Source organism: Eptesicus fuscus, chromosome 16, assembly GCF_027574615.1.
Source record: "Eptesicus fuscus isolate TK198812 chromosome 16, DD_ASM_mEF_20220401, whole genome shotgun sequence".
In the NCBI taxonomy this organism is placed as follows: domain Eukaryota; kingdom Metazoa; phylum Chordata; class Mammalia; order Chiroptera; family Vespertilionidae; genus Eptesicus; species Eptesicus fuscus.
In genome coordinates, this window is record NC_072488.1 from 25,336,951 (window position 1) to 25,363,290 (window position 26,340).

The following is a 26,340-nucleotide window of genomic DNA, read 5'->3' on the forward strand; positions in this document are numbered from 1 at the left end:
CCTCATAAACACCTCCCTCCGCCAGATCCCTCCGCCGCAGGCCAGATAACGGAACATCACAAACGAGTCCCGGCCTTTCCCCCCCCAGGCACACCCCTCCCCCGGCAAACTCCTCTCCAGAACGCTTTATCATCCACAGTTATTTGGTCGACGATGCAAAGGGTAAAGACAAGTGGACAAACGGACGACGTAAGTGGTTTTCATTCTCCGGGGAGCCGTTAAAATGCCCACAGAGGGGCGCCTGTGGGGCGCTACTTTGCGGCGCGGAGGAGCATAGTCGTAGAGACGCGTGTGTGTCGGCTTGAGCCGGCCTCTGATTGGCTGGTTTGTACCTGCAATGCGTCACTCGGGCTCGCAGCGGCCGCCGCGGGGACGCGGTGCGGATTCTGCCGTTGCTGCTCCGGCCGCGCTGCCCTGGCGACTGCGCCGGGCGGCAGGTCGTTTTCCCTGCGCTTGTCTGGAGCACCCTCCTCCTCCACCCGTGCTTCCCTGCCACACTCGCATAGAGTTTGCCGCCCGTTGTGTAGGGGTAGACACCTGAGTGGAGGTAGAAAGCCCTCAGGAAAAGCATACCCCGCGCTCACCGTCGTATTTCAGCCTCGTGGAGGCCACGCATTTTACATTTCGCTCCCTCATAAAACCCGTGAAAATCTGGATAAGGGCACATGCAGCTGCTCAGTTGACGAATCTGAAAAGGCCTTCCGTTTATACTTCCCCCTTCGCCTTCCTGGCCAGGGGTAATTGACCAGGGGAAAAGAAAAGTCAAACCCCTCAGGATCCGAGATTCTGTGGGGTTAGTCACTCCCAGTAGCTCCTTGATGTTGTAGAATAATGGGGTTCTGGCTTGGAGTCAGTCCTGGGTCTGAGTTTTGGTTGGGTCACTTCCTTGGATGTATGACCTTGGATGAGTTTTTGAATTTTTAGCCTAATTTATAAAATGGAGATGATAATGCCTATCAGATTATTGTGAGAATTAGAATTATATAATGACTAGAGGCCGGGTGCACGAGATTCGTGCACTGGGGGATGGTGGGGGGGGGGGGGGGGGTGAACCCTCAGCCCAGCCTGCACCCCAAGCTGGCAGTTGGACATCCTTAGCGCCCTCTGAGGCGGGGGAGGCTCCCACCACCTCCGCTGCGCTTGCCATGATCCCGGCTTCTGGCTGAGCAGCGCTCCCCCTGTGGGAGCACACTGACCACCAGGGGCAGCTTCTGCATTGAGCGGCTGCCCCCTGGTGGTCAGTGCGCGTCATAGTGACCGGTCGTTCAGCCGTTGGGTCGATTTGCATATTAGCCTTTTATTATATAGGATTAGAGTGAATGTAAAATGTTGAAGCGCCTGGCACAGGTAGGTCACTGTAATATATCTTCCCCTCATAACGAATTTGCCCTTTTGGGTCTCTAATCTCTCAAATTTAAATGGACATTTTAAAAACCATATGACAGCTCCTTGGAACTGGAGCCCTTGTTTGTGCACTGTTTGTGGGGAGTCAGGAAAATGGATCAGCCACTGAGGAAAACAGTAGGTAGTTCCTTAAGAAATTAAAAAAAGAATTACCATTTTGTCTCAGCAATTCCACTTATAGGTATATATATCCAAAAGAACTGAAAGCAGAATCTTGAAAAGGTATTGGTACATTCATATTTATAGCAGCATTATTTCAGAATAGCTAAAACATGGAAGCAACCCAAATTCCCATCAATGGATTAATGAATAGGGAAAATATGGTTCCAATGGGATATTATTCAGCTTTAAAAATGGAGGAAATTTTACAATATGCTACAACATGTCACAAAAAGAACAAATACTGTATGATTCCATTTACATAAGGTGCTTAGAATGTCAAAATCATAGAGACTAAGTAGCTGCCAGGGGCTGGGGCTAGGGAATGGGGAGTCATCGTTTAATGGGTATAGAGTTTCAGTTCTACAAGATGAAAAAAGTTATGGGATGAATGGTGGTGATTGTTGCACAGCATTATGAATGCATTTAATGCCACTGAACTGTACACTTGTGAATAGTTAAGATGGCAAATTTTGTGTGTATTATATCACACACTTTTTTTTTTAATTAGCTCCTTGGCCCTCCCCAAAATAAGCAAGGGTGTCCATAACCTGGAATATTTAACAAGCAGATAGTGAACACCTACTGTGTGAACTCAATTTGAATATAACATAACTGTTACCACAGAGTGGGGGCTTACAAGGCACAGCGGAGAGGACCTTAGCTTACCACAGGGTCCAGAAAGGATTCCTAAGGATGACTCCTAAATTAAGTCTGACGTGATAAATGGGCAGGAAAAATTGGGAAGGTGGGTAGGAAGAGGGAATCAAAGTTTAGATGAAAGGGAAAAACAACAACAACAAAGGCCCAGAGGCATGCAAGTGTATGGCTTGATGGAGGAGCTGCCAGTGGTTAGGCATTACTAGAGCCAGCTGAGCATAGGAGAGGGCACTGGGAAGATAGAAAGGAACTAGGGTTTAATGCTCAAACTAAATTCCATAAGACGGTTGTTGGTAGAACAGCCATCTAGAAAAAAATCATCTTGGGCCATATCAAGGCCTTTGAATTTTTTAGTAAAAAGAACCAACGTGTGGACCTTTTAAACCTAGTGAATAGCATTTCTTAGCAAGCCAAGTTGAAATCATTTCTTCTGAGAAGAAGGTTCCCTCTACAGCATCTTCCTGTCCAGCAAGACCAAGACCTTTTCCAGTGGCTATCTGCACCCATTTGTAAAGCTTCAGTAGAATTCAACCTCTTTTAGCCAAGTTAGACATTTTCAAATGCCTTCAAAAGTATTTCCTTTACTAGGCCAGAGATGGATTTTCTGTCAGTCATGCAAATCAGGCATAAAATAAGTGCTTTTTAAATGAGTATTGGCAACCGTGTGACCTTCCTTTCAGATGAATGATTGTCCAATGAAAACTCAGGACCCTGTGCTTCTATTGTCCTGTGGTGATGTAATGATGCCATGGGGGAAAGGCATCCTACAAATGAAATACTATTAAGAATGTTATTTAAAAGTGGGTACCTCTGCTCCAGAATCTGAGCTGAAAACAGAGCCCTAAGGCCACCATTACTCTGCATTCTGGTAGCTCCCAAGTCTATACAAGATATTATTCAGAAATTCGTCTCTGATTCCTCCTCAGATGGAAGAGCCATCAATAATCTTTTCCTCCAGTTTAGTCACTAAAAACATTCCCTCTTTACACATTACCCTATCAGTATCCAGTGATTTACATATGAAATTTTTAATGATGGGAAATTGAATGACAAAATAAATAATCACCTCCTTTAGAAAATGAATGTTTTTAAAGAATTGATATAATGAGCAGGAGCTTAAGTCTAATATACAGGCGCATGCTTAGAGATGAATTATTGACTAAAGGAGCTTTTAAACAAATATTTGGTAATGAAATATGCCTATTAAAGAAAATACAAAGAACTTCCTGGTTTCTTGGGTTGAATTTCAGTAAGGCCTATCTTACAGAACCTTCCTTGCTTACCTCTCCAAGAAGAGAAAGAAAATGAGGGGGGGAAAGTCAAGATTTACTTTTAAAGCCATTGTGGTTTTTGTGTATTTGAGACTGTTCCAAGTCAATTTATTTATAGATCATTTGTCTTCCACAAGATGACATACAGTGCAGCCTGACTTTGGCAATTGCCAGCTGAGAAGCCAAGTTGGTGACAACCGCTACCTCAAGGCATAGGAGGTAGCTGGTTGTATTTCTGTTTTCCCCTCCTAACCAGTGAGATCTTACAGCTTTCTACCTTTGTCTATCTTTGTAAAATGAGTATGCACTTCCTCTCCAGGCCTCAGTTCCTCAATTTGCAGAACACAGATAACACAAGTTCAGTCCTTTGACATTTTCCATAGCTCTTCTCCTTCAGCCAGTTGTGCTAATGAGCAGGAGCAGAGGACAATCACAGTGGCATTCTTGATTGTAAGGCCTGTGTAATTCTCTACAGGTGAAAGAATTACAGTAAACCCTAACTGCCCTAAGGCATCAATAATATTGCATCAGCTTCTCTCCTGTGCATCTAGAGTGATACTTGTTATGTGCCAACTTTTAGAGAATTGAGAAAATAATACTCAAATCATTTTCTTGTTCTTTGGTTTGGATAAGGAGCCCTGCTTGAGAAAGTTAAGCTATCTTCTTACAGGGTTATGGGGCAAAACAGAGCTGGGACTGGAATTCAACCAGGTCATGAGAATGTCTTTCCACAGCATCCTCAGTTCAATGAGGGGTGAAGCATATAGGACAAAAACTGAATCCTCCAGACATCCCAAATGGGCTTATGCTGATATACACACAAGAAAAGTGACGGTCATTAACTTTTATATTGACACTGTCATTCATTCATTTGCTCATTCAAAAAAATTTGAGTTGTCAATTTAGGATGACAATTTATCTAGATTTGCCTAGGACTGAGGAATTTCCTGGGACAGGACTTTCAGTGCTAAAACCAGACAGTCCCAGGCAAACCAGGGTCACCCTAAACCAGTGGTCGGCAAACTCATTAGTCAACAGAGCCAAATATCAACAGTACAACAATTAAAATTTCTTTTGAGGGCCAAATTTTTTCAACTTAAACTTCTTCTAATGCCACTTCTTCAAAATAGACTCACCCAGGCCGTGGTATTTTGTGGAAGAGCCACACTCAAGGGGCCAAAGAGGCGCATGTGGCTCGCGAGCCACAGTTTGCCAACCACAGCCCTAAACCATTCATTCAATAAATACCAACAGCCTATGATGTGATATTAGAGGCCTGATGCACAAAATTCGTGCAAGGGCCTTGGCCCCGGCCCCCGCCCGCCCGCTGCCACGGCCGTGGCCACGGGCCTCTGCCACCTCTGCCTCAGCCCCCACCCGCTGCGGCTTTGTCTGGAAGGAAGGACGCCCGGAAGGACATCCAGTCTAATAAGCATATTACCTTTTTATTATTATAGAATAAATGTGCTATGATAATGAGCACAGGAACCTAACCATTGTTGCTCAGTAGTTGAACATCGACTCATGCACCAAGAGGTCACAGTTTGATTCCCCATCAGGGCACATGCCAAGGTTGTGGGCTTGATCCCCAGTGGGGGACGTGCAGGAGGCAGCTGATCATTGAATCTCTCTCATCATTGATGCTTCTATCTCTCTCCCTCTTCCTTCCTCTCTGAAATTTAAAAAAAAAATTAAGTGTCTTCCTCTACACTGTCACCCAAACTATTTGCAGATATCTGGATGCACTATACAGTTTCCTACTCCCATGTCTTTGCTCCACCTGCTCCCTCTGCCTGGAACATCCTACTTCCTTTTCCCACTGCCTGCTGCACATAGCTCATACTTGGCCCAAGCATCATACTCCCTATGGTGTCATCCTAACTCCAACAGCCCTCTCTCCTGGGCCCAAAGAGAAAAAAAAAAATCACTCTCAAAATATCCTTACAACATTTTAAGGTAGTATTTCTTTACAGGTTGTCGTTCGAACTAGGCGGAGTTCCTTCAGGGTCTATAATATGTTTTTGCCGTCACTACCTTGCATGGTGCTGGGACATAGTTGATGCTCAGTAAATTTTCTTGAATGAATAGATGGATGAATGGACAAAGATAATTATTGTTTTGTACATGCCTTTTTCATATGGTTGTTAATAAGCACTCAGAAGATTTTGTACGAAGTATGAGTTCTTATAAATACTGCAATCCTTTTTTTTTTTTTATCAGAGAAAGTAGTCAATAGGATAATTTTGATCTCTTTATATAGTTTACTAGAGGCCCGGTGCATGAAAATTCATGCACTGGGGGGGGGGGGGTCCCTCAGCCTGGCCTGCCCCCTCTCACAGTCCAGGAGACCTCAGGGGCAGGAGGCGACCCAGCGATTAGGGGAAGGTGACGCCGCCATCACACCTCTGCTGCTGCCACTGCCGGCAGTACAAGCCTTGGCCGGCCCTGGTTACCTGAGCCTCGGGCAGCCCTGGGCAGCTGAGCAGCTGCCATCCGAGGCTTGCCTGTGCCTCGGGCCAGCCCTGGGTGGCTGGGGGGCTGAGGGGAATGAAGGACTCTGGAGGCAGGCGTGTGGAGCAGCTGGACTCGCCTAGGGGTGGGCCCAGCCGTGCAGCGTGCCTGCCGCCCCAGTGGGGCTGAGGGGACTGGGCACCGCCATCTTGTGGCTGTGGGCACTGCCATCTTTGTGGATATGGCAGTCAATTAGCATATTCCCTTCTTATTGACTGTGGGCACCGCCATCTTTGTGAGGATGTGATGGTCAATTAGCATATTCCCTCTTTATTAGATAGGATTATTTAAGTCAATTTGAAAATGTTAAATATGTACTTAATCAAATATAATTTTAAATTTCATCTTTCTTGGGATTATTTTGGATGTCATTGTACAATAGCTGTTTATATAATTTTTAAACTTCTTTTTCCCCATCTTATTTAGATAATTTATGGTTCAGATTATATTAGCTTGATGAAATTAAGAAATAAAGCAATTAGCACCACATAATTAAGCTACAATAATTGTGCTTTCAATCTGAATGGTTTCACAGAAAAGGTGATTGATGTTGTGGTTGGTATTGTATTGGCAGTGTGGGGCCTACATGGAGGTATGAATTCTCTGCGGTGGACCTCACATTTTAACTTCATTTTCTTCATACCAGCTTGGTTTTTTACTATTCTTTGGCTGGTTTAACAGGAAAAAAATAGAATTCTCATTCTCAAGACTGGGAAGTTGGCATTACTAGGAGTCCTCTCTTTCCTTCTTCTCATTGCTTTCCATTCCACATCTAACTAGCCAATATTTCTATGTTCTGCTCATGGAACTTGGAGTAAATCATTGTCTGCTTTGAAAAAATAATTTTAAATGTTCTAAACTAAATTCAGTTTCCCCTCTGGATGAGAAAATGGAAGTCACTTAGTAAAAACATTTTTATTTTACCACCACGTTCTCACTTTCCCTGAGTCCAAAGTAAAATAGCCCCTGCCATTCATGTGGCAGCTCAAAGAGACATAAATGTGCCCATATCACAATACAGGATTAATTAAGAATGAGTTTTTGTATTTCCAGATGTAAGCTTATTTTTTTACTTCCGAATATTTACTCAGAAATTTAGTTCTCAATTTATTTTTCAAAATTTCAAATGCATATAAAACTTGAAAGAATAGTACAATAAACCATTCATATACTGGCCACTTAGATTCAACAATGGCTGTTTGCTTTCTTTTTTGTCTCTCTCTGTCTCTCTACACACACACACACACACACACACACACACACACAGATGTGCTTTTTTTGGATGAACCATTTGAAAGAAAATTGCAGACATATTTCAGCCCTATATTTCAGTATAATTCTCCTAAGAATAAAGATATTCTCTTACAAAGCCACAACACTGTTATCACAGTCATTTTTGCTTGTTTGTTTAAAAAAAATTCCCTTAATCATCTTAGATCTAATCTATACTTAAATGCCCCTAATTGTCCCCAAAATGGTTTTTTTTCCTAACTAGGATCTGACAAGGCCTGCACTTTGCAAGATTACATTGCATCTCTGTAGACTCTTTTAATTCTTTTAATCTAGACTAGTTTCCCCACCTTTGTTTGTTTATAACATTTATATTTTGAAGAATCCAGGACAGTTTTCTTTTTACAATGGCCACATTCTAGATTTGTCTGATTGTTTTTTCATAGTGTCATTTAACTTATTTCTCTGCCCCCTATATTTCCTATAAACTAGAATTTAGTTCTTAAAGGCTTGTCAAGACTCAGGTTGAAGACTTTGGGCAAAAGCATTTCACAGGTAATATTGTATATTTCACACTGCATCATCTCAAGAGCACATAATAGCCATTGTTCCATTTTTAGTGATGATAAATTCACTCACTTAGTTAAGATGGCTTCTACCAGACCTCACCACTATAAGGGTACATTTTTCACTTTCAATTAATAAGTAGTCTGTGGGACAGTATTCTACCACCATGTAAATATCCTGTTTTTCCCAACAACCCTTCCTCTAGTGATTTTTATCATCCACTCATGAGTCTTATAGTATAATTACATTGCGAGTTACAAAATGGTATTTTTTATAATTCTATGGTCACTTCTATATGCATTAGCTGGCATTCTTATTTGTAAAGAAGTACTTTCCTTTTCTGAACATTCCTACTAACTGGTAGATTTTTTAAAAATTCAGTGTATCATAATCAATTATATTTATTTTAGTTGTTGGTGCTCAAGTTGTCCCAAATTTGGCCAGTATGTACTGTTCAGCCCAGCTCCTGTGTCCTTTTGAAATACCTCCAACAGTTTTTGAGTAGTTTTTTGCTTTCTGGCACAAAATGTTCCAGGCTCACCTTGTACTTTCCCTGCTCGGACCTGGAATCAGTCATTTTATTCAAGGATCCTCAGAAATGTTTAATGCATCCTTTTTTGTTTTTCATTCCAAACTTGTAAAAAGTCATCTTTCTGTATTTGTTGTACTCAGCCTATCCATAAACACTTCAATGGCTTTCTTTTTAGTCCTCAATAGTTTTTCTTCTCAATATCGCTTTTATCCTGGACTCTTGCTCGAGGTGCTCAGTTCTTTGTGCCATCTCTGTGTAGGTCTTAGCATCGCCTTTAGTCTTTTCCCAAGGTGGCATACCTGTGGGTGTAAAAAGTGAGCACTGGGTCAAACTGGAAAACGGATGATATCACAAAGGCCATTAGGAAGCTGCAGGTGAAAGGCCTAGACAAGCAGGGCCTCGACAAGCAATAACTGGCAGAATGCAGCTATCACTGCCCTTGGCAGGGAGGCCTCATCTTCCCACAGCCCCTGCTCTCAGCCTCACACCTGCTTGCTTCCTCAAAGACTGAACTTAGGGGGAGCAGGATCTTTGCTTTAATCTCAGAGTTCAATGCTTGGGGTAGGGTGATGCCAAGATCAGGAGAGAAAAGAGGAGATTACTGCCCTAGGTCTCTAAGACCATTTCCATAAGTCAGATGAGCTATAAGACTATTATTTTGACTATTTATATAGAAAATTCCCATGTTAAATTTTCTCATGCTTATGTTTTAAGTTTTTGTGTTTGAATATATTCTGTCTGGATTTATTACTTTTTTAGTAATAAATGAAACTGGAATAATTCCTAGTTACCTTTATCATGTTAAAACTCTTAGTTGCGCACCAAACTGCTGATTCCTTCTATATCTAGTGGCGTTATCTCCCAGCAAGCACTGCGTTATACTTCCCCCACCCCAGCAAGTGCCTCCTGGGCTATGTCCTCTTCTGTCTCCAAGTCATTGGACATCATATAGAGGATCCATCACTGCACGGGGACTCAGGGGTAGGGATTTGTATTGTAACCACCAATTAGCTCTATGATCTTGGGGTAAATTTCATGGCCTCCTTGGACCTCAGATTGTAAATCATTCACATGGTCTCTTGATTTTAAGGTCCCTTTTAGTAAGTCTGGGGAAGAGGGAGAGAGACATCCTAAGAATCTTTTTACTTAAATTATAAATTGAGTAGAAAGAGAGTTCAAAGGTCATTTAATGTAACCTTCTAATGAGAAAATAAGGTCCTAAAGATTAGGTGATTTGCCCAAGGTCCTGCATCTAGTTGAAGGAAGAGCCAGGTCTAGAACCCAGTTTCACTGATTCCCAGTCTAGTCCTATACTTTACAAGAGTGACTCCCATCTCCACACTCTTTAAAATACTGCTAACCCTCTATCCCAGCCATAGTAACTTCAGTAACCCCATTTCCCACATTCACACCTGTGTGTATTTGTGTGTGTGTGTGTGTGTGTGTGTGTGTGTGTGTGTGTATCACTTCCAGTTATAATTATAGGAGCTAACATTTTTCAAACACTATATTCTAGATTCTTTGCTAAGCTTTTTACATTTAGTATCACATTAATCCTCATGGCAAACTTATAGGGTCAGTTCTACAACCACCCAAGGTTACATATGGAATAGCTGAAGTTTAAAGGATTTACATAATTTTCCCAGTCACATAGCTAGTAGGTCTCAGAATTAGATTTCTAACTCATCTCTATCTGAATTTCAAACCTACCCATAGCACTTTTCTGTCTGTGAATACAGTATTCACAGACAGAAAATGGGAATTTGACTTGCTTTCGTTGTACAGGTCTAGACTGACACTCCTGAGTAAATAGTTTATTTGTATTTCTTTACTAGACTTCACAATTATTGAGTCAACTTAAAAGCTTGAAGACAATAAATTTAAAATTTGTTTGGTCAGTGGCCCAGTTTAGTTTGATCTGAGACCCCCAAGTCTCTTTATTGGAGACTACTTTAAAGTTATTGATTATGGAGTGAACATACTACTGTCATTAACAGTAGTATCCTTTCTTCTGAAACCGAGGTTGGGTAATGACTTCTTATCCACCATAACTTTGTATACTTACATGTAGAGTTTTATGATATAGTAAGGCAACAACAAACAAGGGTTCTTGGGGAGAGGTAGAATCTTCTCTCTTTAGACAATTAGCTTTTCCAGCTCTATAGACAATAACTTTAATATATTATAAAGTATACCAACTGGCATTGAGACAATGAAAATAAATCCCCGCCCCCCACCCAGGTCCTCCTCAGTTTCAGCATTCAGAGATACTTCATACAGATACTAATTTCTTTCTCAGTGTTTTTATTTGTGCAGTGCATTATTCCAGTAGGCACTGGGCTGTGAGAGTTACAGTCCTTTTGTGAAAAATTGAAATTGAAAGGTTTTTACAATATGACAGGCTTCTGGAGGACCATCTTCCAGAGGCTTCACTTCTACTGACAGGCCGAGTCTCTCTACCAGGGTCTGCTACATGTAGGTTTCTAAATTACCAATGCAAAAATTTCCCCTGACTTTGAGGGCAGTGTGTTGGTAGTTCTGTGGTATGCAATGATCTAATACCCAGAGAGTCTGTTACTATGCGACCAAAGCTAAGGTCAATTATGATTCCCATCAGTGACCCTCAGCATCTCTCATGCCGTTCACTGTCGTCTATTTTGAAGAGCAGACACTTTAACATTTTTAAAGGAGCCAGAATTATCATTCAAATGATAAACCGCTACACAGACAGACATTCTTTTATGATTCATTGAAGTGTAGGTCTTGAGAGGTTATGCATTCCGTCCCAGTGTTTATTAGAGATAGTGAAGACAAATAGATCAGAGAACAAATCAAACACTGCACATCATAGATGCCAAGCTCAACAGAATAATATTAATATGTGGGCTATATCACCCCACGGGGCAAAAGCATGTTTTATTCAGGAAAATAAGGAATCAAGCAATCTCTCTATAGAAAGCCATCTACAGCTCATTTGGAAATTGAATTCATCATCTTTAATAAAGCCTGTTTATACCAACGATGAAGGAGTTTCAAATAAATACGACTGAAAGCAATGATAAATTGGCTTCCTAGCCTTTATATGTTTATTACATTGTAATCATTCAAACCCACTGAAATCAAATTTGTTTTACCAGTTTCCTAAATTCAATCCAATGAGTTCCTGGTTCTTACACAAAACCAATTCATATTGTCAAGTGACAGCAAGAAAAATTAATAGCATGCTGGTTCTTACTATCCAAAGGGACTTTACTAAGTGTTAAGTAATGATATAGGCTTTTATCATGTAGCTATCTATTATTTAGATGAACATTCTAACCACATGCTCTGATACCCTTAAACTGGCAGTGAAATAAAAAGCTGACCCTGGGGAATATGTCATACCCAACATATTAAAAAGGATCCCTAGGGCCTTAGGAAATAAAGAGCTGTGCTAGAATTTTATTGAAAAATCATGATGACAAAGCCCTTTCCATTTAAAAATCACTGTTCATCAACATCAGTGAATCAAAGGCTGGAAATGAGTGGAGAGGTGGTCTCATTTTGCTCTCCGCTGGGCACCTTGCTTTGGATAACACAGTCACATAACCAGCTACAAATCAGGTCAGGAGACTCTGCTCAGAAAATTCCCTGGGACAACAGGGACCGGGTTCCTCCTCCGCAGAGGCCCAGGCTGAGCTGACGCTCCCCGCTGCGGCCTGTAGACCTACTTCTCCCTGACGCACGCACTGTCAGTCTCTGGGAGCCGGCTTTCCCAGGAAATCCAAAATGCCTTCCTTCCGAGGAGCTCAAACACATGCTCTTTCTTGCTGTTGGGGCTGGAAATGCCTCAAAGCATTTATTCCTCTGAAGTTGGCCTTATTACACATGCTGTGAGGTACTTTTCTGAACGAGGATTTTCTGATATTTGACAGGAGACCTAGGGCAGGTCTGAGATAGGCTCTATATAATCCAGGGCTTCCCTAGTTCCACTCCGCCTTCCTTTCAGTGAGGGGAGGGAGGGCTGATGAGTCCTCATGGGGGAATGTGGGAGGAAAGTAAACAGAGTGTGTGAACTGCCCAGAGCTGCTGAGAACCCAGAAAGGAGTACTTTCTCCTTCCCAATCGTGGGGGCAAATATGCACAGAGCCAGGCTGCCTAGCACGGTAGCAGCTGAGCAACAGCTCCCAGGCCTCAGAGTCAGGACTGTGGAGATCTCTGTTTCCCTAGCTTGCCTGGATGGAGAACAGGAGGAAATATTTCAGAGGCAGGAAGACTAGGTTTGAATGCTATGGCATCACTTAACAGCTGTTGCCTTGAGTGAGTCACTAACACTCTGAGCTTGTTTCTTCATCCTACAGTAAAAGATAACAGCGTCTATGCTGGAATGTGACTGTGACCGTGAGAGTGCATGTCAAGTGCCTGGCACTGCGGAAGCAGAAGGGAGCTTTCCACCATCCTGCCCCCATGCCCCCCTCCCGCCCCCCCTTCCCAGACTACGATTTGGACAAGATGCTCTGCATCCAGCAATGCAGCCAGCCTCTCATCTCTCTTCTTCCTGGGGCTTATCTTATTTCCACATCAAAGTTGCAAGGTCCTTGAGAGCGGCAGCTGCATCTTGCTCAGCTCTGCAGGTCTCCCCAGACCAGCCCCAGCTTCACTGTGGGCTCCTGAATAGCATGCAGACTGCTTGTTCAGAAACTGAGGGAAAGCTGGTCTCCTCTTTTCTTTCTCCTCTCTCTCTCTCTCTCTCCCCTTCCTCCCTCCCTTCCTCCCTCCCTCCCTCCCTCCTCTTCTGCAGTCAGGCCTGCAGCCAGAAAAAGCCCAGTACCCCCCCCCCTCCCAATAGTTTCCTGCAGCCTCCACACTGACAGCAGAGGAGAGAAAAAGACAGGGAGCTGCTCCAAACCAAGGCTGCTACTCCCGCTCCAGCCTTGGGTGCTGCACTCATCCCTCATTCCCTTAGGGGAGTCAGGGGAGGTGGGTGTTGAGGAAGGGGGAAGGCACCACATATGGAGGAGTTCAGAAAGAGAGTTCCAGCCACTCTGCAGTCTGTTCCTTCCCCCAGCATTAAATCAAGACACGGTCCCTGAATTCACAGCACCCCTCCTCCTTTTGGGTGAGATCAGAAGCAATATTGTCCAGGCCCAGGCACTATGCATGATGATTTATAGAGGTTGGTTTAGTCCATCCTCAGACATGAGGCAATAGGATAAATCCTATTGGCTCCATCTTGTTATAGAACAGAAAGAGTTGTCTGCCCGTCACTAAGCAGGACCAAACACTGAACACCGAGTGGAGAAATATTGGCTATTTTATTGATGAATGATGCCATCTAGGAGAACGGGAAACTAATGCTCACAAGCCCAAACTCCGCCATAGCGTATAGGTTACAGATTACATAGGGCAAAATCACAAGACACCGTGGGTTGGGGGTTCCACGTCGTGCTGGGAGCTGACCGGTCAGAGGTGAGCTAAGTATGATGAATCATTTCTCCAGGTCTTGAGGACAGCTCTGAGGTCTTTTCCAGTGTCCTTCTGTCCAGGCTCATGGGAAAGTAGCCAGGGGGTCATTCCACCTCAGGGTTCAGGAACTGAAACATAACTTAGGTCAAAATATGATCTATTGCCTGCCAGAGGTCTGGACCATTGGTTAGGCCTAGGCTACTGTCTACTGCTGCCTTGGGGGTTGCTGATTATTGGGAGAGAGGCTAGGTCTCTGAGGGGCGGCGGGGTGGGGGGGGCAGGTTCTAGAGCTAGGGTTTAAAATAAAATGTAATCAAAGTCATAAGACTCTTGGTTTCAATTTTACAAATGAGGAAACTGAGGCTGTGAGAGGTTAAGTCACTCCTCCAAGTCACAGCCAGGAAGTGCCTGGGCTAGGGTTTGAGGGCCCCAGGCTGTCTGACTCCAGAGCTCATCCCCTCAGCTTCAGCAAGATGCCTCTGACAGCAGGTGGCGGAGAGGGAGCTGACTCATGGCTTTTGATTCATTCAGCCCTCTTTTTGGCATTAGCATTGCTTCAGCCTAATGAACAAATATCGCATTATGCCTTTCTCACTTTGCAAACATCCACATGAGGCTGCTTGCCTACAAACGCAAAGAATCACAGCATTTCCAGGTGACTTATTGATAGACTGCCTGGCTGGTGGGTAAGTTAAAAAAAATAATGTTAGAGTCCTTAGTGGTCATCTAAGTGGAGGGAATCCTTAAGCTGGAGTTCAAGGATGAAAATACATATATTTTCCTAGGGCAAGGGCCCTGAACTTTAATGAGATTCTCAAAGAGGTTTTAAGCCCCAAAGGGTTAAGAACTAAGTGTGGCCTGGCTGAACCAGACCTCACATTCTCAGGCTGGCTCCTGCCATTGCTCCATGAGGCAGCACAATTTGTGAACGAGAAAACCCAGAGCTAAATGCCAGAAGCAGAATCTGAGCTCTGAATCTTCTGGCAAACATTTTAAAGACTCATGAATTATTAAAATGGCTAATTAAGTCAACCTTCACCAGAGAATATTTGCTTTTCCCCCTCATCATTGAGCTCACTGTGAAACCTGAATTCCCTCCATGGTTTGCTTAAGCACAAGGTCAATTCCCCCTTGTTCTTTCTTTGCCCGCCCTGTCTAGGAAAAACTTTGAGTTGCCTGCTGTGTTTAACAGTAGCAGCCAGCTGTATGTACCTCAGTGTGCATGGCTGGGAGGCTCTCAACCCATTTTCTCTTCTTTGCCCACCACAATCCAGCTCCATGCAGCCAACCTCCCACCTTAATCCCACACCTTGGTTCTGTTGGCCTCTATACTCAGGGGTCCATATCAGCCATGCCTGTTCCCACATTTTCCCCTCTTACCAGGATAGTCCCCCCACCCCCCGCCCCCATGGAATGCTATTAATGAGTGGCCTTGAACCAAAAATATACAACAATCATCAAGTCAGCAAGAGGTCACACTGGCCTCTCTACATTTTGGAAGGAAGGCCAGATGAGGCCCAGGTGACCAAGCGACAGAGAACAGTCAGTCAAGGATCCATCCTGAGGAGGCAGGAAAACTAGGAAGACAGGGTTATAAGAAGAGTCAAGGCTCCAAGCCCCTGGGCACATGTTTTAACGGCCTCATTAGACTTCACTTACAGAACACAAAATCAAACAATTTTAAGATGAGGAATGCTGAGCATTAAACCCCACACATGGGGCCTTTCTGAGTGTGAGGCCCTGTGTAACCTCACTGGGTGCACACCCATGAAGCCAACCTCACTGTTTCCTGCAGTCTTTGGCATGACTCTACCTGTGGAAATACAGAGGAACCATGGGTAATTTACTTAGGGATTCATAGAGCTACCCTAACGACCATCTATTGTTTTGTATGTATACAAGGATTCATGACTTGGAACTATTATCTGTAGGGGCATGAGTAAAATTGGCCAGTAAGGCATTTATTTAATATTTAGCAGATACACAGCTTTGGTGGAAAATTTCATGTTGTGTTTTATTTTTTAAAAAGAGGTTGATTTAGCCATGACCTGCCTCCCCTTCATTTTTTCTTTTCTTTTTTAAAATATATTTTTATTGATTTCAGAGAAAAAGGGAGAGGGAGAGAGAGCTAGAAACATCAATGATGAGAGAGAATCATTGATTGGCTGCCTCCTGCACACCCCACACTGGGGATTGAGTTTGCAACCCATGCATGTGCCCTTGACAGGAATCGAACCCGGGACCCTTCAGTCCCCAGACTGATGCTCTGTCTACTGAGCCAAACCAGGTAGGGCTTGCCTCCCCTTCTTACCTTCCACAAAATTCAATTATTTTTAATGTTTATCAGAACAGAGATGGTTAAATTAAATTTTACTCAATTCCTAATTTTTTTTCAGGCTTCAATAAGATTAATAGTGTCATACTTTGGTTTTAAACCCAGTGTTAACCACTGTAAGAAGTATACTGTTTTTCTCTCCCTCACATCCTTAATCCATAACCGTAACGGAATATTTATCTTAAGAAGATTTTTAAAGGGTTGATTGACCCACTGGCCCTGGCCTGGATCCGATCCCATGACGGGTAATGCTATTTATTTTGTTTTTTAACACAAGTAAACAGTCCCTTTCCTCAATAACTGAAGATAGAGTGAGGCGGCCTTAGAGAGCTGAATTTATGAGCTGGGCTGGGGCAGGGCCTGCTGCCCATTTACACTGATGACATCTGGAGAAGGGAACGGGTTGCTTTAGTTGACTCTGAATTTCTCTTTCTTTATTTGAGCACCCTCAGACTTTGGCTGGATATGTGTGCCTCACCCAGCACCCAGCTGCCAGGTTAATATCTATGAGCTGCTAAGTAGGTGGGGATTTTTTGTAGCCCGCAGAAGTGAGCTGTGCTGCCCCGTAATTGTAACAGAACAAGAGTCTCAGAATGGAAATGAGTCGCTGGCATGCTGGACAGTTTTGCATTTTTGGGGTCTGAATCCTGGGTAACAAGTTCCTCTGTGGTTGCTAGTAACTACTCATCTGCAAGCATTTTCAGGGATAGAGAAAACCTTATTTATCTCCTGGTGTCTACTACATAGTTAGCATTCAATAAAGACTTATTGAATTACTATGGCCCAGCCTTCCTTCTTTTTCTCCATTTTCACTTTCAAATTCTTCCCCTGAGAATTAATATTAGTATTGCTGGCCACATCTTTGCTAGAGATCTTCTCTCTAAGAAAATCTTACTCATTGTTTCACTGGTCTGAGGAAGCAATGGCACTGTTAACACACTTTCCAGGCCAATGCGAGTCCAATGAAGTTTTTTCTTTTCTAGGTTTTCATACCATAGAGGTGACTTAGAATCCTAAGGGTCCATGGACAAATAGCAGGAGACCCCTTTCTTCACTAGCTCAGGAGATCACTACTAGGATCCACTGACCTTTCGTCTGTGAGTTGTTTCTCTAAGCTGAGACAAAGAATTAAATTATAGGCCCAAATCTCCATTAAGCCAATATTCATTTTCATTCTGCTTTCATGGGAAGCAGTAATAAATCTTGCTTTGTGGGGCCTCTGTCTCCTTATTCATTCCTTTCGCTAATAAGATCAAGGCTATTTGTGAAATTAGATTAAATAATTTGACTCTCCTCTTTCTAGAAGTTTTGGAGTTCTTGTTGACCTTTCTTGAAGAAGCAAATATTATCTTGTGGTTTTTTTTCACCCAGTGGCCTGTGAATATTCCGTCACTCAAAAAGGAAAAGTGAAAAGAAAGAAAGAGATAGAGAAGGCAGGAAATCTGGGAGTCAGCTTCTACTAACTAGTTTTGTGACCTCAAACTCTATTGGGACCTCCGTTTCCTTTCTGTGATATTCAGGACTATGATGAAAAAGCTATCTTTAAAGGTGCCGTTAACCTCTTTAAAAAATCTAGATATTTTAGAGGGTTGAAGGCTTCATGGATAGACTGTAATTCTCTAGGCCTAGAAAAATTGTTTTCTCTGTAATGAGAATAACATTTTTCTATTCTTTTATTTTTTTAGTAGAACAGGACAAATGAACTCAGATCATAAATTTAGCTGATTTCTTTCTAAACCAACAGGGTTCATTTTCAGAAACTGCTATCTTTTCCTTCAAAAGCCTCAGTAGTCCTCAGCATTGTCAGCCAGCTTCATCGCTTTCATGTTAGGTCTGTGAACTAAGGAAGCCTTTTAGAGTAGACTCGAAATGAGCAGTGACAGGCCCAGGTGTGGCTGAAGAGGCCTTCTGCACACACCCTCAGGAGGCCGAATCTGCTCCCTTTCCATCATCTTCTAACATCCAGAACCCTATTCAGAATTTGAGTGAATAAAATGTTGTTTGTCAATCAACCCCATGATAATTATTTTTCAAGTGACTATTACGTGCATTAAATTATTGATCCCTCATATTTACAACCCTAACAATCATATAAGCTCGTGGTTGGCAAACTGCGGCTTGCGAGCCACATGCGGCTCTTTGGCCCCTTGAGTGTGGCTCTTCCACAAAATACCACGGCCTGGGCGAGTCTATTTTGAAGAAGTGGCATTAGAAGAAGTTTAAGTTTAAAAAATTTGGCTCTCAAAAGAAATTTCAATCATTGTACTGTTGATATTTGGCTCTGTTGACTAATGAGTTTGCCGACCACTGAATAGGCCTTCACTTTTAAAATCAGAGAAAGCTATGTTACTGGGACTTAAGGACATTTTCATAAAAGGGGATATCTCAGAAGACTCTAGAGATTAAGAGCATGGACTCTGCAGTGGTCAGAATAGGTCCGAATTCTGATCCTACCATTTTCTAGCTGGGTAAAGCTTTAAGTTCCCTAAGTTTTTATGTCCTCATATACAAAATGGAGATAATAAATAATACCTACTTCATAGCATGAGACAAAGAGTAATTGAAATAAATTATGGAAAAGGCTTAGCATAGTGTCTGGCACGTAGTAAATGCTCAATAGATTCAGTTATTATTAATAGTGATACTGCATCAATAATAAGTGAAGTAACCCTTGTTCATTCAAATCCAGAGGAACGACTGTGGCTTCAGGCATCACATACCTTTGTGGAATTCTCTTGAGTTCCTGAAGCAAAGTAAAGTGGAAAAAATGCCATATGTTTTAATCATTGAATGTAATGGTAAGTTTCTTTGAAATACCTCAAGTTGTATTTTAACATAAAAAATTGCTTTCTTCAGAGACAGAGAATAAAAGAATTTAAATAATTTTAAAAAGTAAGTTCTTTAAAGAGAGAGAGAATGATTTTTGGCCCTTTGTTGATGACATGGGTGAGTTTGAACTCTCACCCTTGGGTAGGATTGACGCTCTGGCTATAGTCAATTGAAAAGGCAGTGAACCACAAGAAGAGAGGGAATGAGGACTGTCACAGGCTGTGGCACCATATGGCCTAACACAGCCCAGGACGAAGTAATGCTTGTTTGACTGAAAGCATCTATTCTTCTGTCATCCCGCCCCCTGGAAATCAGATGGTGTTATAAACCCAGAGAGCCAAAGCAGATGAAAAACAGTGACTCATCCTGAGGAGGGGTGAGGCCCTGGTGAAATAGCAGTTCAGATTTTTACTTTAGAATTCATATCAATGTTGACATGAAGCTCATACACTCCTTTGGGTCGGGGGTGGCCCAATAGGCCCAAAGGGATTTGTGTTCAGGTTTGTTCTGCCCTAGCTCATGACCAAAGCCAATGAGGTGTCAGCTATAACTATCAGAAGGTCCCTCATACAGTTTGCTTATACTACAGAATCAACCTCAGATTCACTCTGGCCCCCTCTCAGGAAGGAATGGATAAACACAGAAGTGCAAAAGCTTTACCAAGTCTGACTCCAAATTGTGAAATGTCTCGGTTTGAGATATGGCCCAACCAACCCTTTGAACAAGCTCACTGAGCTGTCTGGCTAGATCTGCGATGTGCCAGAGATGATATAGGTGGAGAGAGGGAAATTTTGTCCTCCCAGAAGTGAAATAGCAGGTAGAGAGACCCAGCCAGTCACTCAGGTACAGCAAGAGGCCATTTGAATTGGGAGGGGGGAAAAGGTATCATGTAAATCATAACTAAATCATTGGAGGGAAGACACAGTAGAACAGGAAATGTGCATGCAGATAAGTGAAGCCTCCATTAATGGCTTCACTGCACTTATCAGAAGCGATTTCAATTACCCTTATGAAACCAAGGCAATCACAGTAGGACGAAGAGATGGATTTAGGATTACTCTCCTGTTGTTTCCTATAGCAATTTATAAAGGAAATGTTTCAGCGGAAAGCCAAGATGGAAATTAACCCCAAGATTATTAGTATTAGTGTGTGTGTGTGTGTGTGTGTGTGTGTGTGTGTGTGTGTGGTTTTGGTTTTTTTTTTTGTGTGTTTTTTTTTTGTTTTTAAAAAAAGGAGAACCCTAAAGGCAATGGTTCCCAAACTTGGCTAGATAATTGAATAATTTAGGGATCTATTAAAATTTCCAAAGCTCTAGGCCACACCCCAGACCAATTACTAGTACATCACAATCTCTAGGGTGGAACAAAGGCATTAGTAGTTGTCAAAGCTCCAGTGATTCCAAGGTGCAGACAAGCTTGGGAACCACTGTATAATGGACAATATGCCTGGTGAAGACATGTTTGGAAATGGCATGTTAGGTTAAATGAAAATAAATGCAGTCATTAAGAAAGGGCAAAAAATTGGACTGCTTTAGAATAGGATGAAAAAAAAAACAAACACCCCACACCGGGATGCATGTCTCTTGTTTCCTTTATTGTCATTTTTAAAAGTGTTTATCTGTGTTCAAAAGAAATGGATGCAGAGACAGAGCCACATGAAAAAAAGAAAACAACAACAACTAAGCAACTACAGTTAAATTCAAGTAATTATTGAGTGAGGACTTTGAACTTGGTATCTGGGAGTAGGAAAGAAATCAAGGATTTCTTTACCATTATGGATACAGGAATTTATGTATTTTTGCCTCATGAAATGTTCATATCCATGACCTAATTTTAGCTTGCATCTCTGTGAAGTAGGCAGAGAAAGTATTATTTTTCTCTCCCACTTCCACAGATGGAAAAACAGATCAAGAGAGCTCATGATTTACTCAGCATTACAAAGCAAAGCCAGTGGCAGGAAGAGGGCTAGAATTTGGTTCTTCAAAACTCCCAGTTGAATGTCCTCTTTCACACCATGTTGCCTTTTTGCCCTTGAAAAGCTCTGTAAGAGAAGTTACAGTGATAACTAAAACAAGAAAACACGACACTTAGAGAACTGAACAGGAGTTCTGCTATTGGGGGGCAGAAAAGGGGAATTTAGAACAGATGCCAAAGGGCACATCAAGGTGATAGCAAAGTGCTGGACACCCTGCCCTTGAGGATGCCTCATGAATATTAGATGATGTTAGTTCACTGGATTTGACTCCAATTTTACATTGGTGGGCAGAGGTAAGGTCATTGTGGTCATAAGAAATGATTTTTAGGACCACCCCTCCCCCCCAAAAAATGGAAGTAGCCTTACAGCTATTTTATTTGGCCTACATTTTGAGAGACCTTCTTGGGTCAAGTAGATTGTGAGAGTATCAATGAGTGTTGCCCTGGATTCATTGCTTGCAAGAAATAGAAATTCACTGGAGTTGGCTTAACCACAATAGGATAGAAGGGTGACTTATAGGCCCTGAGGGCAAGAATGCCTTGAGGCTTAAGGAAAGACTAGAACTGGGAACTTGCAGACTGTCAGACACTCAAGAGATATGTCTCTTCATCTTTCATTTCTGTTTGTCTCTGAGCATTGTGTCCATCTTTTTTTTGCTGGGAGTTCCCTCCACTGCTCTGTCCACATGTGGGATCAAAGGCCAGCAGACAGAGTGGTTAGGGGCGACAGCCACAGCTCTCAAGTTCACATTCCAGCCCTATTAACTAAGTCTCTCTCTCCCACCATCCCTCTTTCTCAAACATAAACTCCCATGGAAGGAACTCTTTTGACTCAAGTTGGCTCAGGAATCCATCCTTGATTCAATCAACTATGACCAGGGGTCCCATTAGGCATAAACAGCTATGGAATGCCACCCTCTACAGATGGCAGTGAGGCACTTATGGATAGGAATCATTTAAGCTTAGCATATACCTCAAAATGTATCTACCACTCACGCCCACTAGGATGGTTATACTAAAAAAAACAAAAACAAAAGGAAAATAACAACTGTTGGCAAGAATGTGGAGAAATTAGAATCCTCATGAAATGTAAATGGCAATATAAATATAAATGTATTATGGCATGGTTGCTATGGAAAACAGTTCAGTGGTTCCTTAATGAATTAAACATAGAATTACCATCTGACCCAACAATTCTACTCCTGGGTATATACCCAGAAGAATTAAAAACAGGTGTTCAAATGAAAACTTGTACAGAAATCCTCATAGCAGCACTATTCAACATAGCCAAAGGGTGGAAACAACCCAAATGTCCATCAATTGATGAATGGATAAACAAAATTTTGTATAGTTTTACAATGGAATATTATTTAGTCATATGAAGAAATGAAGAGCTGACATGAATGGACCTTAAAAGCATTATGCTAAAAGATATATTTAAAAAAACATTATGCTAAGTGAATGAAGCCGAGAGACAACATATAATATGATTCTATTATATAAAATATCCAGACTAGGCAAATCTTAGAGACAGCAAGCAGATTAGTGATTGCCAGATGTGAGGGGATGTAGGAATAAAGAATGACTGCTTAATGGGTAAAGGGTCTTTTGGGGAGGGGTGATAAAAATGTTTTGGAACTAGAAAGTGGTAATGGCTACACAGCATTGTGAGGGCACTAAATGCCACTAAATTGTACACATTAACTTTTTATGTTATACTAGTGGCTCAGTGCACAAAATTCATGCACGGGGGGGGGGGGATAGGGGGGTGTCCCTCAGCCCAGCCTGCACCCTCTCCAATCTGGGACCCCTCGGAGGATGTCCGACTGCCGGTTTAACTGGCAGTCGGACATCCCTCTTGCAATCCAGGACCACTGGCTCCTAACCGCTCACCTGCCTGCCTGCCTGATCGCCCCTAACCACTCTGTCTGCTGGCCTGATCACCCCCAACTGCCCCCCCCCCGCCCCGCTCCACCGGCCTGCTTGCCCCTAACCGCCTCTGCCTCAGCCCCGCCACCATGACTTTGTCCGGAAGGTCTCCCGGTCTAATTAGCATATTACCCTTTTATTGGTATAGATGTGTTTTACCACAATAAAATATATATCTACCACATGAATGCTCTGACTGATCGCATTCATTACCCAGTAGTAGCCTCGTTGGGAATAATAACTAATACATGAAGTCATTCGTTCGTTCAGCAAACATGAATGAATTGAGCATTTATTATATGCCAAACTGTGCTAGGTATTAAGCATATGGGGGTGAAGAGGCCCCATCCTCAGCCTTAAGGAGCAGACACAGATAACTTCAATATAATGTGTTAAATACTAAGACATGCTCAGGATGGTTTGGGAATTTAGATGAGGCATGATTATGAACGACTGACTTAGGAATGAGGCAACCCCTGAGCTTGTCCCTAAAAGATGAATAGGAGTTCTCCTGGTGACTCAGTGGGGAGGGAGAAGGGGTGCTCCAGACGGAAGAAATGCACTAAAGGCACAGAGATGAGAGAGAATGTGGCCAGTGGAGGAGGGGGTAAATCATGTGATAGGGGGAGGGACAGAAAGCAGTAGTCAAATGACAAAGGCCCTTCTCTGCTCTCCAAAGGAACTTGAATTTCATCCCAAAGTGTCTGAAGGATTCTCACCAGGAGTGTGCCAGCGGGGAGAAGCAAAGTCTAAGGAGATTGGAATGGCGGTTGTGGGGGAAGCAGAACAGAGTAGTAACACAGAGGTGACAATCAAGAGAAGGGAAGGGGAGAAAAGAGAAGGGAGAGAAGCAAGAAGAGAGGAAGGGTCAACAGTGTCAGAGCGTCAGCAAGGTCAAGACAGGCTGAAAGTGGTCATGGACTTGACGATGAGAGGGTAATTAGTGGCTATTGCACACTTTTATGGTCATGGCGGGCTGTGGCCTCACCAAGCATACTTTATTGTGAAGTTCAGCTGGGAAGAAGAATCTCATCTAGATGGAGAGAGAACATTTTACGTGCTCAGACGAAAGACAAGATGAGATAGAGGGATGGAAAAGTAGAGGAGAGAGGGGAACTGAAGAAGTCAAAGAGGTGCCACGGCTGCAGGAGCTCTCAGGAGGGGTTGGTTACCTTTGGCCAGGAAAGGAGGTCTCACAGCCTCTTAAGATGGGGAAGATCCTTTTCTTGGTGGGGCAGGAGGAGTACCATAAGGATGAGGGAATTCCTTCCTGATGGCTTTTATGTTCTCAGCAAAGCTCAAGCGGTGGCAAATGCTTAGAAGAGCCGCTGTGGGGAAAGGGCGAGTGTGCTGACAGGGACACTAACAAGGGTTTCCAGGCTGCTCAGCAGCCCGTCGAGGCTGCAGAGGATGACTTTGTAGTAGCGCCAACCTGCGTGAGCTGTGATTTTCTCCAGCAGAGCTCAGAAGCCCAGAAGTCAGAGAGAAGGAAGAGCCGGCCTGATCAGCCAGACAGGACCAGCAGCGGGACTGGGAGGAGAAGAGGGAGGGTTTAGGCAAAGAAGAGTGATGAGATGCTCCTGCAGCTTAGGCTGAACAGGGAAGGAAATGAAGAAGGGGGCCAGGGTGGGGGATTTGTGCCATGACAGAGAATGGCAAGGGAAAGAGACTGTAGATTTGAGGAGGCTGAAAACCCAGCATAGGAACTGGAGGGCTGGGAGGTGGGAGGTTCTGATCAGAGTGGGCTGGAGAACAATCCAAGGCAATATGTAATCAAGTGCTAAATAGGATGGCATGAAATGTAAGTGGGCATAAATGCTGGGGAGGAGGGGATGCTTGGGGAATGGAGTGCTCAGTGTTACGAGGCAGCCCCAGTGGGGAATTCAAGGTGATAATGTAGCAAATGATATCTTGAAACCTAGAAATCCCTGGGTGGATCAGACCTTTCAGAGGACAGTTTCTTTGGTCTCGATAAAGGCTGAGAGTGAACAATAGGAGGGAAGATGAAGATGTTCTTAATCCTGCCTGTGACATGCTGCAAACCTCTCCATGTGGTGCTCCGTAATTTATGCTCTTCCTCTCACCTGGCCTGCCTCACTCACTTCCTGCCTCAAGTGCCTCTTTAAGGCCACATCCACTCTCCCCTTTCTCAGCTCGTCTCACGATTTAAAGCTCAATGCACGTTGTACATTTCCCCAGGATAAGGCTATGAATCAATGTGGGTTTTTTGGAGGGGGGGGAACAATGGAAGAAATATCAAGGTGGTCGTTGGTGAAGACAAGGCTTGCAGCATTTGCTCTGGCTTATGTGAGTCTGCAAACAGAGAGGTCAATCACTGGCCTGAAGTAGCACAGCTAGTGAGCAGGAGAGCCCAGAGCAGGCCAGCACTTTTTCCTCAACACAATTGAGAGGGAGCAGCTGATGTGCTTTCCTGCCCATTTCCTGGTCAGTCAAAACCTGAACCTCCATTTCTCTTACTTCATATGATCGATGCTGGAATCAAGTGTAAGTATCTGTGGTTTTTCCCTGTCAAATGTCCATTTTCCCTTCTTTCTTTTGATATCAGCAGCTAATTTGACTCCTGTGAAGTACCTTCACCCCCAACCCCTGCCACATCCATCTGGGTGACTTCCTCCAGTGATGACCACGTGGTCCAAGGTAGTCATCATGCTCATTGCCCTCTCGCTGAGTTCGAATCCTGAGTCAAGACTGGTGGGGCTATTTGTTTCAGGAATGGGGCCTTACCTGAGGTATAGCACCTGGTACTAAGATCTCAGAACCATTAGTTCAACACCAGCTTCTAAAGCTTTTCTCTCTCATCTGCACATCCTTCCAGAAAAATCCCCATGTGTAAACTTTGAGTAAGTGGGTTCTTAGGGAGCGGGGCTAGCAGGAAGAATTTTGTGCGGGGGTTTTTGTTGTTGTTTTGTTTTAGTATGAGACTTTGGGAGATGCATTACTTCAATTCCCCAGAACCCTTTCTCAGAAGTGTTTCACTTTGCTTCAATATTTGCGCTGCAGAATTCTACAGGCTTTTTATAATTGCCCTCAAAGATGTTTGCTTCCTGGAAAAAGCACATTATAGTTATGAAAACAGACAACTAGGATATTTTTATAAGAAGCTCAGCCTTTGGGGCCTATGGCAAGATCTGAGGACAGCCTGTTCAGTAATAGAGAACCGAGCACCTTGCAAACCCTTTGTTTGGGTCTCTACTACTGGATAATTCTGTCTGTTTCAGATTCCCCTACCCTGGAGTCCCCCGAGGTGGAAGGATGTGAGTCTGGACTAACATGGCCAGGGACCTCGGTGAGACAGGTTTTGTTCATTGCCCCAGCACCCAGTACAGAGGGGCCCCTAGACACAAAGACTTCCATCTTCCTCCTCCCGGGTGCGCCTCAAAATTCAATAATGCAGAAACAGAATTCTCCTGGGCTCTCTAGGACACCCCTCTTCATCCCCACTCAACCAGACTCTTGGCCCATGAAAACTCACTT

General features: G+C 43.2%; 1 long non-coding RNA gene across 1 annotated transcript; it reads left to right on the plus strand.

Annotated features, from left to right (window-relative positions):
- Nucleotides 1-71: 71 nt before the first annotated feature.
- Nucleotides 72-26,156, plus strand: LOC129151807 (uncharacterized). Its single transcript, XR_008558445.1, has 3 exons — nucleotides 72-189; nucleotides 25,412-25,503; nucleotides 26,085-26,156. It is a non-coding gene; the product is annotated as an uncharacterized LOC129151807 (long non-coding RNA).
- Nucleotides 26,157-26,340: the final 184 nt, after the last annotated feature.